General features: G+C 35.2%; 2 long non-coding RNA genes and 1 pseudogene across 3 annotated transcripts; 1 reads left to right on the top strand and 2 right to left on the bottom strand.

Annotated features, from left to right (window-relative positions):
• Window positions 1-6,427: 6,427 nt before the first annotated feature.
• On the bottom strand, window positions 6,428-10,695 carry LOC147485327 (uncharacterized). The gene is made up of 9 exons (XR_015201627.1): window positions 10,503-10,695; window positions 9,908-10,056; window positions 9,727-9,804; window positions 9,550-9,608; window positions 9,300-9,393; window positions 8,575-9,203; window positions 8,410-8,478; window positions 6,572-6,661; window positions 6,428-6,468 (listed from the first exon to the last, which is right to left on the bottom strand). It is a non-coding gene; the product is annotated as an uncharacterized LOC147485327 (long non-coding RNA).
• Window positions 10,696-11,364: 669 nt separating this feature from the next.
• LOC147485326 (xylan glycosyltransferase MUCI21 pseudogene) lies at window positions 11,365-12,674 on the top strand (annotated as a pseudogene). Its single transcript, XR_015200921.1, has one exon. The product of XR_015200921.1 is annotated as a xylan glycosyltransferase MUCI21 pseudogene (transcript).
• Window positions 12,675-13,420: 746 nt separating this feature from the next.
• LOC147485325 (uncharacterized) lies at window positions 13,421-15,274 on the bottom strand. Its single transcript, XR_015203111.1, has 4 exons — window positions 14,907-15,274; window positions 14,758-14,799; window positions 13,937-14,013; window positions 13,421-13,781 (listed from the first exon to the last, which is right to left on the bottom strand). It is a non-coding gene; the product is annotated as an uncharacterized LOC147485325 (long non-coding RNA).
• Window positions 15,275-16,937: the final 1,663 nt, after the last annotated feature.

The following is a 16,937-nucleotide window of genomic DNA, read 5'->3' as shown; positions in this document are numbered from 1 at the left end:
TCGGATTTGGTTACGGATCTGCCCAAAACTCTTGGTTGCCCTAAAAAATAGTATAAATATAAAAACAAATAAACAAAAGAGACCTTACTGTTTCTTCCCATTTAAATTCGGGAAACAAGCCACCAAATTAAGTTCATTGATATCAGTTTTAGAAATCAATTTTAGTAATCTCATTCTGCACCGAGACTCCGGAGCAGCACATGGCCACATGGGGGGTGGAATTGTTGGACACTATTGAACTTTACTCGAAAACAAAACCAAGATGTAATTAACTAGCTAACAGGAAAAGATACTATGATAAAATGAAGGAAAAGATGGACTTAAATAGACTTTAAGGCATTAAATTCGAATTCCCTTCCCGAATTGTTCGTTACCTAAATTGCTACAGAATTAAAATTGACAGTCTAGAAATTGTGTAACAAAAAGAAATCTTACCAAAAGAAATACGAAACCAAATCGCAATTAATCACATTAAATTAAGTTCCATATTTTTACTTCAAAATGATTAGTAAGGTGATCCTCGAATATTTTGAGGTGATCATCAAAATTAATTAACATGATTTGATGAAATTCCGAATTCTAGTTAAAGCCGTATAACTTGCTAACATGGAAAAATGATCCCCTCAAAATATTCAAATAAATTCTTATTTTATCTAAAACCTAACCAAGGTCAGTAAAAATGAAATTGTCTAAATTATTCAGACAATTTTCCCATGATAATCCGTTTACGGACAACTAAGAAACTAAAAGGAGAGGATGATTATTATTTCTCGGTTAGGAGAAATGAAATTGTCTAAAATATTCCGACAATTCCCCATAACAATTCGTTTACGGACAACTAATAAACTAAAATGGGAAGATGCATGATTATCAATTCTCCTAATCAAGTTCATGAGAAATGAAATTGTCTAAAATATTTTGACAATTCCTCCCAAAATAATCCGACACGGACAACTAAAAATTAAAAGTGAAGCCCCTCATGAGGCCAGGGCAAAGTTGTTGTTTCTAGAGTCTAAAAGAAGTTTGTGACTTTCATCTTTCATACAAAGAGACGACCAAATGCAGGGTTGATGTATTTGACTTTTAATTCTAATATTGACGTGAGAATCATACTTCTTTATCATTTCTCATTGCTTACGTAATTTTCATTCAATTTATTTTTGCCAAGAGAGTGAGGAGCAATGACTACAATTAAGACCATATACTTCGGCCAAGAAAACCTTGGCCAAAGATTTGATCTAAAAGCTACTGACCTCCTAAAAAAAATCGCTAGATATGCGGGGGTGCTAGCTAGTTTAGTTAGATTGGTCAAATTTTTGAGTGATGATATCAGAGATTTGGGGTTCGAACCTCGCTAGCATCCGAATTACTAATCTCATTTAAAATAGGCTTACCAATCTAAAAAATAAAAACAGCAAAATAAAATAAAAAATTGCTACATATATTCAAATTACATAAAAAAGCGTTATAGGCTATTAGATTGTTGACTGGTGAGTCGTTAACTAAGGTGAGCGGTTAGGATTTTAGTTCAGGGTAGACAAATTAACATGCAATTCATTAAAAAAGCAACTCAAAATTCTTAACACCAAAAAGCAAAAATTTCAAACATGTGCATATTAATTATCCAAAAAAGAAAATTGTTGAAAAACTCGAAATCAAAAAAAAAAAAAAAATAGAAGTGTCCACAACAAGTATCCATTTTCTAAAACCATTGCATAATCGCCACAAAATCAATACTTTTAAATATTTCATTCGATCTCAATATATGTTACTAGACAATTAATCACATACTCATCTTCTATACGATTCCAAAGTCGATTCTTGACAATGTGCAAGGCTTAAAATACTCTCTCAAAAGTTGTATATAGAACTTATGAGAGATTAGAGTTTTTCAATGAATCAATGGCACTAACTGCACTTGAGGGGGCACAAGTTTTTGATCGAGTAGCGGTTTTTCCGTAAAAAAAAAAAAAAAAAAAAAAAAAAAAAAAAAAAATTTTCTTTTCTTTCTAATTGAGAGTTTTGATCAGGTGCTCTCAAGTTAGTGAAAGCCCAGCTCAATTAGTAAATCTTAAGTAAATCAAGTGATAGAAAAATAGCACACTCTTGGTGTAATACATTTGGATAACATCATAACAAAGTTTTACATCTTTGGAAAAGGGAAACCAACGACATAAATGGTTTTTTGGGGAAAGTTCAGGTGTGCAGTTGCCCACCCTTGCACACCCTTTGGCTCCGCCCTGTGAATGAGGGTCACATCATATGCTTTAGCGAGACTAATTCTAGGTTGAGGAGTGGATTGCATGGAGTAGGTTTGATTGCTATATATGTAGTTGAAAGGTACGCATTGAGATGTGGTAGGATTTAACTACAACTTATTTTAGGGTTATTAACTAAACAAGCTCCCCATCCAAATTAATAGTTGCAATTTGACCTACCCCATTTTTCGGTGATTTAATTATCATCATGCACGCCTCGATGGGCATATATGCATGTTAATTAATTATGGATAACGAAAGTGAGTGCGTATTCTTGCTTCCCAAACTTGTATTAGCGACACTACACATATCTTGTAGATCTGTTCTTAAATTTAACCTAGATACGTATGTATATAAAATTTATATGTTCCTTCGAGCTTTTCAAATTCGAAAATGATCTCTTTAGAACATAGGTGGAACTAGTGCTGTCAATGGATCGGTTTGGGTCAGGTTCTGGAAAATCCGAATCCGAACCCGAACCGATAAGAAAATTGAGAACTCGAAACCGAACCAATAATATTATTTCTCATCCGAAATTGAACAGAACCGATAAAATATATTGCAACCCAAAACCGAAAACTATAAAATCAATTCAATCCTAAATTAAATCAATTAATTTCAGCCACACAATTGATAAACATATACAAAATTAATCATAAATATTACTAAAATGTCATCTTATCGGTTTAGGTTCATATCGGTTCGGTAGAAGGCAAACTCGAAACCAAACCAATATCTTATCGGTTTGGTTCGGTTTCGGGTCGATAGAGGACAAACAAAATTATCAAAACCCAAACTATTTTTTATCGGTTTGGTTCGGATCGGTTATCGGGTTATCGAAACCCATTGACAGCCCTAAGTGGAACCGAGGGTTGCATGGGGTGCATCAGAGGCCCAACAAATCTGGGATAAACTCTATTAATACTTTAGTAATTAACTAGAAAAATGTCCAAAATGTAACAATTCGCACCCCAAAATTTTTTATTGAAGTTCCCACGCACCTCTAGCTCTAGCAGACCCAGACATTGAATTATGGTTTATCTATGTTTTAGATCGAAGTTATACAAACTAAGACAAAATTTATAGGTTGTCACTCATTAATTAATGGTGTTATTATTATTATTATTATTACTAGTAAACGGGCACGTGCTTTGCACGTGCTAGGAATGAAAGTTCGGGGCAGAAAAAATGAAAGGAAAGAATTATGTAAAATGTAAAATATTACATATTAAATTTGTTTGAATGGATTATGTAAAATATTTTATATTAAAAAAACTTCAATAAGAAAAAAAAAAAAAAAAAAACACTTGAATACGTTAGTTTTATTCTTTGTTTGATAATTTTTTTTGCCGCCCGCCATCTTTGAGAATAAATATATTTGAAGAGGTATTTAACCGCCTGTAATTTAGTTAGTATGTAATTAGTATTGTATATGCCACAAACTAATTTACCTAAAAAATAGATATTATGTTGAGGAAGTTTACCTTTGTGTTGCTAGTCGTGTAATTCTCTTGTCAAGCATTTATATGTGATGGAGGAGCATTGTTGGATTCATATGAGTGTACTACCTGTAAGATATAAGAATATTACATCATGTTGTGCAACATAATGTGTATTCTAAACTGAAGATTAAAATATCTAAAAAAAATGCAAGAAGAATAATCTTTTTCTTATTTTTGTCATCAAAATGATCTAGCGAATCCATTAGCAATTGTTTTTTTGTCGTTGAATATTTTGGTCAGTTTAAAATAGGTAGGTTGGACAGAGAGAAATTGTTGCTAGCTAAAAAAAACCCATTTTTTAAATTTTTTTTAGAAATGTTCACATTTAAGTCGGATATAATATGTGGACTGAATTGAATGTGTAAATAATAGCTTTCGGTAAGATGGCTATGTGGCAAAATTACAATTTAAAAGCTTTTAATATAATGTGGATCTATTTCATGTGTAGGGAGATTGAATTATTCAAATGATGGAGGGTTGAATTTTTTCAATCCATTTGTATGGAGACGACAGAAGGGAGAAATTATGGATTCTAGCTGCATCGTTGAATTACATCTAGAGTAAGCGACATATCACTGGGACTGATTCCAAATATTTCAAGTTAGTACTTAATATCTGTATCAGCAGCAGTGGTTTCAAAATCAACTTTAGTAGTACTGCCACGCTGGCACCTGTTGTCGACTGCCATTTGGTGGTGACGTTGTGACTTGGTTGGTGACATGGCTTTGTACTTGGTAGTGGTGGCTTGGTTTTCCGAGGAGCATTGTGTATTGATTGCATTGGATGAATGGTCATTTTATGTAGTATTGATTTCAGATATTTTGCATCTCGATTGCATTGGATGAATGGTGTTTGTGCATAGTCTCTTGACTTGGGCTTACGGTAGCATGGACAATGGCAAGGATGCAGAGAATTATATAAATATTGAGCCAAATGGTAGTCTCGTTGAACATTTTTGTCAAGAGAATGGAGGCCAAATATTAACTTTTCCATTAACATTACCATTACGTTGTTCCCTACTTGGTAAATGTTTGGTTTCATGCCATTTATGAGTACCTAATCCTTCAATCCTGAAACTTTTTATTTTTTTTCTTAGCCATTTTGCTTTGAGCTACCAAGGCATGACACACCCAACAAAAGCTTGAACTGCAAGTTGATTGTGAATCAGGTTAAACTATATGATTCCTCACATAAGGAAAAACTGCAATATGCATTTTTTTTTGTTTGTTTTATGTAATATATGTTTCCTAGGGGAAATGGGAAAAAGTTATTCAGGAGAATCAAACTATTGTTCTCTCTATCCTGCTTAATTGAGAGGCATTCAATTAGGCAATTCGCTAGTCACTTCCCAAGTTCGAATTAAAAGGTCGAGAACATGCTATAAGGGCATAAGTTAAAACAAATCTAATGCTGATTATGTGCGCCAGTAAGCGGCTATTCAAAGAGGAAAAACTCATACCTGCGCAGAGATAGACTGCATGATAATAAAATGAAACAATAAAAAACACGATATTAACTCAAATAATGATTTTGAACAATTTTTTTAGCTGTGTACAGTCAAAGAATCTAGATAGAAACGAGCTCTCACGCAAAGCGAAGTCACTAATTTCCCCAATATTATCTAAGTTAAAGGATTCGGCCAAAGGGAGCAGCTAAAGCCCAGCTGAAGTGCATTGTAGTATTAAGCAACAATGGTTATACTACATGGTAGGCAGTAGCTGCAACTGAATCGTGAGGGGCCTTCAAAGAAAGTGTTTGTTTACCAATATCATAACGAACATTATTACATGGCAGAGCAAATATAGTAGTTTGATAGAACACCTATTTATGTAAATCCTATCGCACAACTATTACATGGCAGAGCAAATCTAGTAGACATTAGTAACATCACTGTTGCAATACAAATTAAATTCCAAGAACAAAATATCTAATAACCATAAATAATAAAACAACAGTAAGTTTAGGACAATAATAATAACGACATGGTCCAATCCATCTCCAAAGATTCAAATCCTATAACCCGTTTACATGTTCCAATCCCAAACCACAAAGATCGCTAAAGATAATAAGTCGACTACACTACTAAACCCCGCCACCTACATTACTACAAAGATCACACACCGGTTCGCACATGATCTGAACCAAAGACACTCACCACACCACACGCACACCACCACTGTGCATCGGTAAAAAGAAGAGCTGCAAGACTTGGAAGCAAAGCTAGCGAAAGAATAATAATAGTAGTGAGAAAACAACACCTAGCACGCAGCAGTTAGAAGCACCCAACACACACACAAAGGCGTAGATGCAAAACCAAGTACACACAATAAAGAATAAAACCCAACACTCAACACAACACCACACACACAGCACAACACAACTCCACGTCACACACACAAACACTCTAGCACATGACCTGCCAGCATACACATACACACAAAACACAAAACACGCACACACTACCACCTCCACCAAACCAGACCACACCATACACTACCATATCCACAACACACACATTCACTCCTATAACGACATATTCTTTCATCAAACTTTTATTTAAACTAAATATAACAATAGATGGAAGTTTAACATTTTATTGAAACGTAATTAAAGTCTATTACCCGGTAAATTTTTATGGATTCTCTTAGATGCGGCCGATAGTGTGGCGAAGTTTCCACGGTTTCATTAAAATTGTATGGATAAATTTCCTGTGCCAACATAATACGCACATTTTTTCCCCTCGTGTTAGTTATAAAGGATAAAGAATTGATAAAATCAAATATTTAAAAATCATTGCGGTTGTATATTTACCACACATTCGGACTTTCTACACATCCGTTTAGGCTTTGTTTCTTTAGTTGAGATTCCAGGCCATTCAGCAGAATTTTCAAATGGTAATATCTGTATCAAGAAGGATTGAATTTCTAATTAGCTGCCCTGCCCAAGACATGATTCTTAACAAAATAATATTCAATTTTCTAATTGAAACACCTCCCGTTACAAATAATAAAAGATGGCAATAGATAACATACTTTAAGGCATAGAACTTACCGATGGTTGATTGAAGATTGAAAGAACTAACAATTTTATTTATTTTTAATTATTTTGCCAAAAACAATGGTATGGCTTATAACATTATAATCATACAGATTTTAAAAATAATATACATCCATGAACCCAAGCACCTTACACGCACTAACATGAAAAAAATTTGCTAGCATACCCACGAAGTCACTAACACACGTTCAGGTGCAGGTAAGCACATCTACAACCACAGGCATGCATACACCTCTATAGCGAAGCAGAAACACGCATGCTCAACAACTAACTCATTATAAAGCATATACACACAACATGCACATATTCACCATACTTATCTCATTATAAAGCATGAAAAAAACATGCTAGCATATTAACCATACTTTTTCATCCTCTTCAAGAATACTTCATCAAACATAACTATAACTCAAGTCCCCGAGAGTTTTTCTATTGATATTGCACTTTCGCACCTCGTGGATTCATCGTGGTCAAACAAATCTCTACACATCCCTAACCTAAATAAAGAGAGAGATACATATCAATCATCACGGATAGTCCATTAATGGTTTGAAGCTACCGAGAGCGGATCACTAACTCACTAAAAAACAAAGTCGACCATTGTCCCAAGACATGCCGAGCTAGCTCATCAAAATCTTAGACATCTCGTAAGAGTTAATTAAGAACCAAGAGTGTGTTTAATTTGTGGGAATTATTCCAACTCATTTTTAAGAAAATACAGGCAAAATTGTAAGGGCTTGTTGGTTCTAAGAGGAATATTTCCTACTTGATATTTTACCCAAATTCTTTGCTCCCCAAACTTCTAAAAACTTAACCACAAAATCCGGAGTAGGATCAAAATTACCTACAAAAAAGGAAGATTCCTGTAGAAAAACCTTCTCTTGGAAAAAAATAAAAAAAATAAAAAGTGACGCCCCAACTAAATTTGCAGTAACAACCCCTTCATCCACAGTGATAGGTATCAAACCAGTGGCATGATACACCGCTAATTCATTAGCGTTCATTGTGCAATTGCCCTCTAGGAAAATCCTGCAATGTGATCAATTCACTTGGTTTCTCTGATTGCAGATTTGTTGGCTCTCCTTTCTAATGGGTTATATGACATTTTTCTTATGGAATGTAAGCTAATGATTGGATTGGTTTATATTACGCGGACTAATTTAAGCATTCGTGCACCTAGAAGTCTAATTAGCTTTTCCCGATAAAGCTTCAAATGAGTGAGAAAGGAAAAAGAGGAAGAATAAAAAGGCTATTGTTCATCAACTTTACATTAACCTTCCTACAAAATCCTAAAGTATGCATCTTTTGAGTTTTTGAAGTGGTCGAAAGTGAATATGTAGGCAAAGCTTAGGGTTTGGAAAGTAATGAAGAAGGTAGGCAACATAACTAATGAAGGTATTAGTATGTAAATTTACATACTAAATAAAACGTGAAAACAATTAGCTTATCTCAAAAGTTTCTCTCTAATTACACGTAAAAACGTGTAATAGCATATTGGTATACACATTTTCTCTCTAATATACATATACTTGCTTATCCAAGTAAACAATTAAATAAAAACTTTTTTTTTCGATTAGTTTAGAATCACTCACTTTTGGACGCTCGGATATAGGATTTGGGTAGATAGTATTAAGAGTATGAATTTCCACTTTGGCCTGCATCTATAATCACAAAAAGAAATTATGTATTGAATAAATAAAAAATAATGTCTTGTCTATCTATCTTAAACTTTTATTAAATGTACTTTTTCTTTTTACCTGATCAATGTGAGTAACAGGCCGGGTTTATTATACCGCACCTAAATATTCTTGGGGTAACACCTTTTGAAGTAACACCGCTCCTACCCGTTTTGCACATTCAATCCGTAACAGGCCTTTAGTTTATTATATTTGAACCATTTAAAATTTGGGAATAAAGAACAACTCAAGCAAAAGAAGAAAAGAGGATAGAAACTTTACCCAGTAAAATGCATCCATTAACTTTGGTGAAGAAGACAACACATTGATAATAGCCGAGAGATCGGAATACGGGAACTAATTGGAAAATCCAGTATCCGCTTTATATGTAAGGAAATGCTTGAGCTCATACTACCTGAGTGCCTAACAGAACCATAGTTTTGAGGGTTCTTGTTCACCCCATTTAAAATAACATCATACAACCCCATTTAAATTAGGAAATCAGACGAAGCACTCCAAAATTCTAATTTAATTGCAAAATGAAAAAATGAAATTAGACCTAGCACTCCAAAACTTTAATGTAACTGCAAAATGAAATAAAACTAATCATTTTGACCAATACCCTTGATGATACACGAGATATGTTTTCAAGTTTTCTTGTCTGTCGATATCGTCAGTTGCGCTTTCACCGCTCCCACTCCTTTCCCTTTCTTCAAAATTGGAAGGAAGCAAGAGAAAAGCAATAAGCAACCAAAAGATTTTCATTTTTTCCAATAGAGATTAGGCAACAGAGATTAGGACCAAACCTAAACTCGTTACTTAGAAAGCAAATATCGTTCTCCAATACTGGTTGAACCAAAATTTCATTGAAAAAATACTCCTCCTTGTCCTCTTCACCATCTGCAAAAAAGTCCCAAGTAATATGACCAAAAGCTGCCAGACGCAGATATACAATATATTTCATCATCAAGTAAGTTTCATCATAATAGTGGGCGATAAACAAAAAAACGAATAATTATCACTTAGAGTGGAGAGAAGAAATTTTTTCGTGCATACCTATCTATTAGAGAACGTATTTTCGCAGACGAGGAGCACACAGTGAATTGATGCGCGCCCTACACAACAACAAACCAAAAAATAAAATTTAAAACACTGAAACAAAGCGGCACTAAATTTTTTGCATTTAAGAGTAATGCAAGTACACGATTCGACAACAAAATGGGTATCCGTTACCTAGGAGGTCTCATGTATCAATCATTATCTTGTGAACGAATTACCAATGAGTAATGCATAACACCGCTCCTACCCATTCTGGTAAAATGATGCCCAAACAGTTCCATGCATATGTTAGAAAGCAGATGACCACAGTGAAGAAAAAGCACTAAGAGCCAAAAGAGGACCTCTAAAATCTCACCTAAAAGCTTTATTGCAGGGAAAGGGTTCCGCCAGTGGCAACCAAATCATCTATAACTATTGCACTCTCCTCAGACTGAACGGCCCCCACATGCATCTCTAGACGAGCTGTCCCATATTCAAGCTCATAGTCTTCACAAATTACTTCACCTACATTTTTTTTTATGAGGGCAAAATTCAGAAGGTAACAGCAAATTCTGTAAAATTAGAACATAGTGATGCGAAAAACTCTTGTATTTAATAAGAACAGCAAAGATTCCGAGGAAATTCTATTGCTGTGCATAATGGTGAGCATAGTCAAAGTGAATCTGTATCAGTCTTTAGAAATAAGGCAACAACAATAACTCCCTCCCCACCACCGTCACCCACACACCAAAAGAAAAGGGGAAAAAAAAACAACAACGTCAACATGAATAACAAAGTATGCATACTGGAAAGATAATAACAAATGTATTAGAAGAATATTATGTAAGGAGTGCTTGCAATCAAAATTAAGAAACTGAAATTAAAATTAAGAATTCCCATAGAATTCAGTTTGAAGTTAAAAGAATAATTAAGAGGGAAAAAAGTAAACAATGAGAAAAATGCATACTAACCTTTAAAATGATTGGCTATTGGTTCAATAGAAATTGTTCTGATGGAGATCAAGTTAGGAATTATCAAATTTGTAGTTACGATTTTAATTTGGGTATTGGTTAGGAACGAAGAAGACGAGAGGTTTTCTTTTTTTTTTAATTGTGAACCCGCCGAAACGGTGCCTCTTTCTCTGTTTGCCGAAGAAGTTGACCTTTATAGTTAGTTATGGGAATACTTTAAATGTCCAATTTACCCTTTCAATGAAGAACAAAAAATAAGTGGCTGTCTAACTTTCCGGTACCCTTCCAATTTAAAACTTTGGCATAAAACCGGGAATATGGGAACTAATTGGAAAATCTGGTATCCGCTTTATATATGGCTAAATCTACCCTGCGCAAGGCGTACCATACGCTGTGAATTCTGGGCCACTCATGCCAGGGGGTGCGTGTGTATTGGACGGCTGAAGTAATCTTGAATCCAACGACCCATATTACTTTAGCGACGATATTTCTACAAGACCGAAGACCAAACTCTATATGGCTAAATCTACCCTGCGCAAGGCGTACCATACGCTGTGACGCACTGAAGACCAGCTCTTTATATATAAGATTATTATTATTATTTATTTATTTTTATTTATTTTTTTATTCAACTTGTTTGTTAATTAATCCATGAGTCATGCAAACTCTTGTATCGACTTTAGAAAGGGGGCAAAATGTCACTTGGTCCACCCACCCCACCCTCTCTCTCTTCCTCTTCCTCTTCCTCTTCTAATATTTTCTCTTCTTCATTCTCTCTCTCAAATTTTCACCCTCTCATCTCCTTTCTATGTCACGCCACGCAGTGCTATGCAGTTATTCTAGTATAGAAATGTTCTATTAGACCCTATACGAGGAAATGGGAGACTGGCATCATGGATACCATTATGGAGTTAGACCTTGTTGTGAAAAAAAAGGTTCTAAGGTTTGCCATCTGTGTGAAGTTAAACACTCTGTTCCAGCTATTGTGTTTTCAACCGGAGGCTATACTGGCAATGTTTACCATGACTTTAATGATGGGCTTATACCACTGTACATCACTTCCGAACATATGAAGAAGAATGTGGTGTTTGTAGTACTCGAGTACCATCAATGGTGGATGAGTAGGTACGGTGATGTCTTATCCCGCCTATCCAATTACCATGTGATCGACTTCAGTAATGACAAAAGAACACATTGCTTCCCTGAGGTAATTGTTGGTCTCAAAATCCATGACGAGCTTGCCATTGATTCTTCGTTAGTGCAAGGAAACAAGAGTATTAGTGATTTCCACAACGTTCTAGACAAAGCATATTGGCATAGAATACAAGGATGGATTCGAAAGGAGAAAGAAAAGGCGCTATTGTCTTCATCACCAACATTATCTGCACTGGAAGAAGATGAAGAAACAGAACTAGCAAAATACAAAGAGAATAAAAAGCCGAAACTGGTCATCTTATCCCGAGGTGGATCAAGAGCAATAATTGATCAACATTTTTTAGTGCATTTAGCAGAGAAAATTGGATTCAAAGTGATGGTGTTGAAGCCAGATAGAACAACTGAGCTGGCCAAGATATATCGGGTTCTCAATTCTACTGATGCCGTGGTTGGAGTCCATGGTGCAGCCATGACGCATTTCCTCTTCATGAGACCCAGTTCTGTTTTAATCCAAATTATACCCCTTGGCACAGATTGGGCTGCAGAAACTTACTACGGTGAGCCCTCGAGGAAGTTTGGGCTCAAGTACATTGGATACAAAATCCTTCCGAAGGAGAGTTCTTTATACAACAAGTATAATAGTGATGACCCTATACTTAATGATCGAGACAGTATAAATGCAAACGGGTGGCAATTTACCAAGAAAATCTATCTGGATGGGCAGAATGTCAAGTTGGATTTAGAACGATTTCAGGAGCAGTTGTTTCGCGCCTATGTCTACACCATCTCAGAAAGGAGCAGAGGGCTTTCTTAGCATACTTAATCGCCGTTATTGGTGATTGAACTCTCTTGGGTCTTCTTACATCCGTGAAAAAATGTAGAAGCTAGCTTGTAAAGGTTAACTTTGTGACATTTTCTGTCTATATGACTACATATGTACGTTATACAGTATTACCATTTTTGGCGAGAGCCATAACTTCTCTTCTGTATAAATTTATGTATCAGGATTTACCATTATACAGTATTACATTTTCTGTGTATTGGATTATTTTTGGGGTAAAGATATGTGTATTCGATTGAATTTGTCACAGATGTTATCATCTTTGAAGAACTTTTCTGCCTCAGTTTGCGCTAGAGAGATACATGCTCAGCTCTTTTAGCTGAGCATTTCATTGTTGTTACCCACATGCGGTGTAGCAGTTTCCACAGACCACAGGTAGTAGTTGCCACAATAAAATTTTATTGAGTAACAGGATTCCATACAGGTATAGCTGTAATAGGTTGCAAACTTATTATCAAAAGAATCCCGTTGCAGGAACTATGAATTAAAGCGAAGCATACTCCCGGAATGCGGCCATAGCGTAAATCAACTTTGTCGCTTTTGGTGGCAACTTGCATAGCCTTTTCATAATAAAAATTCACATGGACTTTGCATGTGGATTCATAAAATTAAAGGAACTGTAATATTGGAAAGCAATAATTTGAGGTGCTTGCGTGCATCTCAACAAAATATGGACTAGGACTAATCAGAGAAATTGCACGCTCAGCTGGGAGTCTATTAATTAAATATCTCGATGATTATGTCATAATTAAGGGATATGTTTTCGCTTGCCGCACGGAATGCATTGTGTTATATTCACCTTAATTATAACTGCAAGCGGAAATTGAGGTCAGACCTCATCGGAAGCATACCAGCATATGGAGATCGAAAATCATCAGTACTTATAGAAGAAGGATACATTGCAAAAACATAAGAGAAGAGAAATTGAATATAATATTTCATTAATTATTGTTCTCGTGTTACAATGTCTATAGACAAAAATATGCAGTTAATTGCAGCTAGATGCAATATATGGGTAGAATATGTATAACTGTTCCAACAGCAAAAATGGTTGTTGACCGGAAGATTCAGCAATGTATGATTCCACCCCCAAATCCCGAGATAATAGCAACACAAAAGAAGCTCAGAAATTTCACAACCTTTTCTATAGTTTTCACACTTCACCTAATGAGGGATGGGATAACTATAAGGAGAGCTTGATACGCTTTGTTGAAGGTTTGTGACGAACAACAAAAATGGTTGATGAGCGCAAGATACAGCAATGTATGATGTCACCTCCAAACCTTGAGATAAGAGCAACATATGACAAACTTGATCAGACTCACTAGTGTAAGAAATTTTTCCTACACGCTGGAGTTCATTTGATACCGCCTCAGATCCCTTGATGAGCGAGTGAAAGATACTAAAATGGAAGGAAAGATTCTTGAAATGTACATACCGGGTAGTTGATGGTGCAGTGGTGCCTGCCCCCATAGGTTAAAGAAGCCAAATCGTAAGTATGCATCTCCGCAATCCCTGCATTGGACCCGAAAGACTTTCTTTAGTTCACTGATTGCTTAGGCTGGGTGCAATGGCTCCCCATTCCCTCAAAAGCGGAAGGAGTGGCGGTGGTTTTTTTCCTCTACTTTATATAACTCTCCGTATATAGAAAGTATTATTGAGGAATAGAGAGTGCATTCCACGCGAGTTGAAATGGCGTGGTTTGCAAAAACCCAAATGGCACCACTTGAAGGGGCGTGGAATATAAAATACAATTTCATACAGAGCCATTTGAAGTGGCGTAGGATGGTTTTTTTGTGGTTTTCATTTTGCGCTGGTCGAAGTGGCGTGAAAAAAAGCGAGTTTCAAACCGCACTAGGTCAAGTGGCGTAGGATTGTTCAAACCATTGGTTCACCCAAACCTACTCTCTATCCGTATAACAATGTTATTTTGAGAGATAGAGATAGATAGTGACAGACCATTGGATTCAGCCTTAAAAAGCACAACCAATGTTACTGTAGAGTTTCTTTAGATGTAACTCAATTAATATACAAGACACACGACTGTTCTAAAACTGCTTTGGTTTAGTATAAAACACAAACAAAGAAAAAGTAAATAAGCTAGGGTGGTCGCGGGCAAAAAAACACAAATAAACTCATGAATTCCATGTTGCAGACTTGAGTGGAAAGAAAATGAGAAACTTTGCTCATCAAACAAGAATTCCAAAAGACCCTGAGACCCTGCCAGATAAACAATGTTCCGTTTACAAAATAAATTACCTTATATTCTTGAGAGGATAAATCATTATAACCATAACAACCCTGCAAGATAAATGATAAAACGACCATTATCAACTTATCAAGAAACCAGATTGATCAGATATAAATTGGTATATATAAAGAACAAAGTACAGAAAATAAAACCTTACAGTGTTTTCCAAATTGAATTTGCAGGGAAACAAACCACCAGTATTAGGTTCATATCCCATTCACAAATCAATGTTAGAAACCTCATTCTGCATCTATAGTAGAAGAAAAACAGTGCCCTCAAAACCTTGTATAAACACATTTACCAAAGGATGAAAACTAAATTGGTCAACAGTCAATACCGAACTTAACTGAAAAACAAAACTAAGGCTTAACCAATAGAAATAAAAACCCTTATAAGAAGAAAATCTCCAGCTATACTAAAACTATACTGAAAGAAAAACTCAGCCAAAGACGTACTATGACAAAATGAAAGGAAATGGCGGAGTTAAATAGGCCAAGGTACATAATAATGCATTAAATTCACATTCCCTTTCTGACTTGTTCGCTACCTAAATTGCTAAAGGAAAATCAAATTAGAAACATACCAAAATAAAATTTAATTAAAGAAATGCATTCATAATTAATTTCATAATAAATTTCATTAAGGTGATTACCAAAACAAAATCATATTAAATTGATTTCCAAATTTCACATCAAAATGATTAGAAAAAGAGTTGTAATTGGATAAAATTTTGGATTCTAGTCGAAGGCCTATAATAACTTGCTTGAAATGTATTTTCATTAATCAATATATTGTTTTATCGAAAACCTAACCAACGTCGAGTAATTTATCGCAACTTAGTTGTCAATGTGAGCATCAGAACATCTTTAGGAGAGAAACAAAAAAAAAACACCAAATATTTTAACCAAACCAAAAAAACACCAACCAACTTCATCAGCGATATCAAATATTTGACATCAAACGACGTGGTTTTGAATAAACCGCACCGTATATCCCATGCAGCTTTCGCAAAATTGCGCCACATAAATCCACCTTAGAAGCCCAAGCCCTTGTCCGCGCGTGATGTGTCGCATATCAACTTTCTTCTTTTTTCTCTTTTCAAATCTCTTACTCAGTTTTCGCAAAAAAAGTCAAGGGTGAAAAGCATAAAAAACCGGATAATTACAAAACAAACACCAAATTTTGGTGGTGTTTGCTTTGGTGTTTTCATCAACATGTGACTCTCTTTAAAATGAAAAGACATCAAATTATTAAAAATTTGGTGTTTGATGCTAGGATAGTGCCTCACCTAAAGATGCTCTCATTATCAATATCAAGTGGTTTAGGTTTCCTTAGGCTATATCCTTACTAAATAATATATAGAAGCAAGATGCTCTAGTAGCAGTAACACATCTCCTTATATGTCACATTGTGCATTTATATTAAGTAAAACTAAAAGAAAATAGAGGAGGCCGGATTCGAATACATGGAAATACGGATTGTACTCAGCTTCTTCCCAGATGGGCAGGGCAAAAGTTGTTATTTCTAGAGTGTAAATAAACATTTCTTTAACTTCAACATTTCTCGTTGCGTAAGTAATAAACCAAAACAAAGCATTTCGACCAAACATCTTGTATTGAGTATATATTTGCCGATGGATTAACGACTTCAAGACTAAAGGATCATCGAATGTTCCGGTTCATAAAAAGTTTGGCAAAGGAAATGATTATAAGGCTACTGATCTATTCTCAAGAAAATAACTAAAACTAAATAGAAAAAACAAGGTACTTTATTTGTAGGTTGTTTTTTCGACATCTATTATGCTACAAACCTTGAAGTATACTGGTACACTGTATACTCCATTATACTCATCAACCAAGAGCCAACATAGCATCCTATTTTTTGTTTTGCTAGGTAAGCGAAAATTATAATAAAAAAAAAAAAACAAAAATAGAAGGGTTTGGACTTTGGAGGCTATCTATATAGGTTGCCTCCCATTAGGGAAAGAAGCCCATACAATAAGTCACAATTATGAGGGGAAATAACAATTTGTCACTTTTGTTGAGCAAAACACAATGGCCCAATGCATAAGTGACAATGAGGGTAGTTTTTCGCTAAGTAACAATGAGGATAGCACTTGTTACTGAGATTGTTACTGAGTTGTGAGTTACAGACTCAGTAACAATAAGGGTAGTTTTATTTATTCCGT

Source organism: Coptis chinensis, chromosome 7 (assembly GCF_015680905.1).
Source record: "Coptis chinensis isolate HL-2020 chromosome 7, ASM1568090v1, whole genome shotgun sequence".
Classification (NCBI taxonomy): domain Eukaryota; kingdom Viridiplantae; phylum Streptophyta; class Magnoliopsida; order Ranunculales; family Ranunculaceae; genus Coptis; species Coptis chinensis.
The sequence above is the reverse complement of the archived record's forward strand: the minus strand, read 5'-3'. Positions and strand labels throughout refer to the sequence as shown.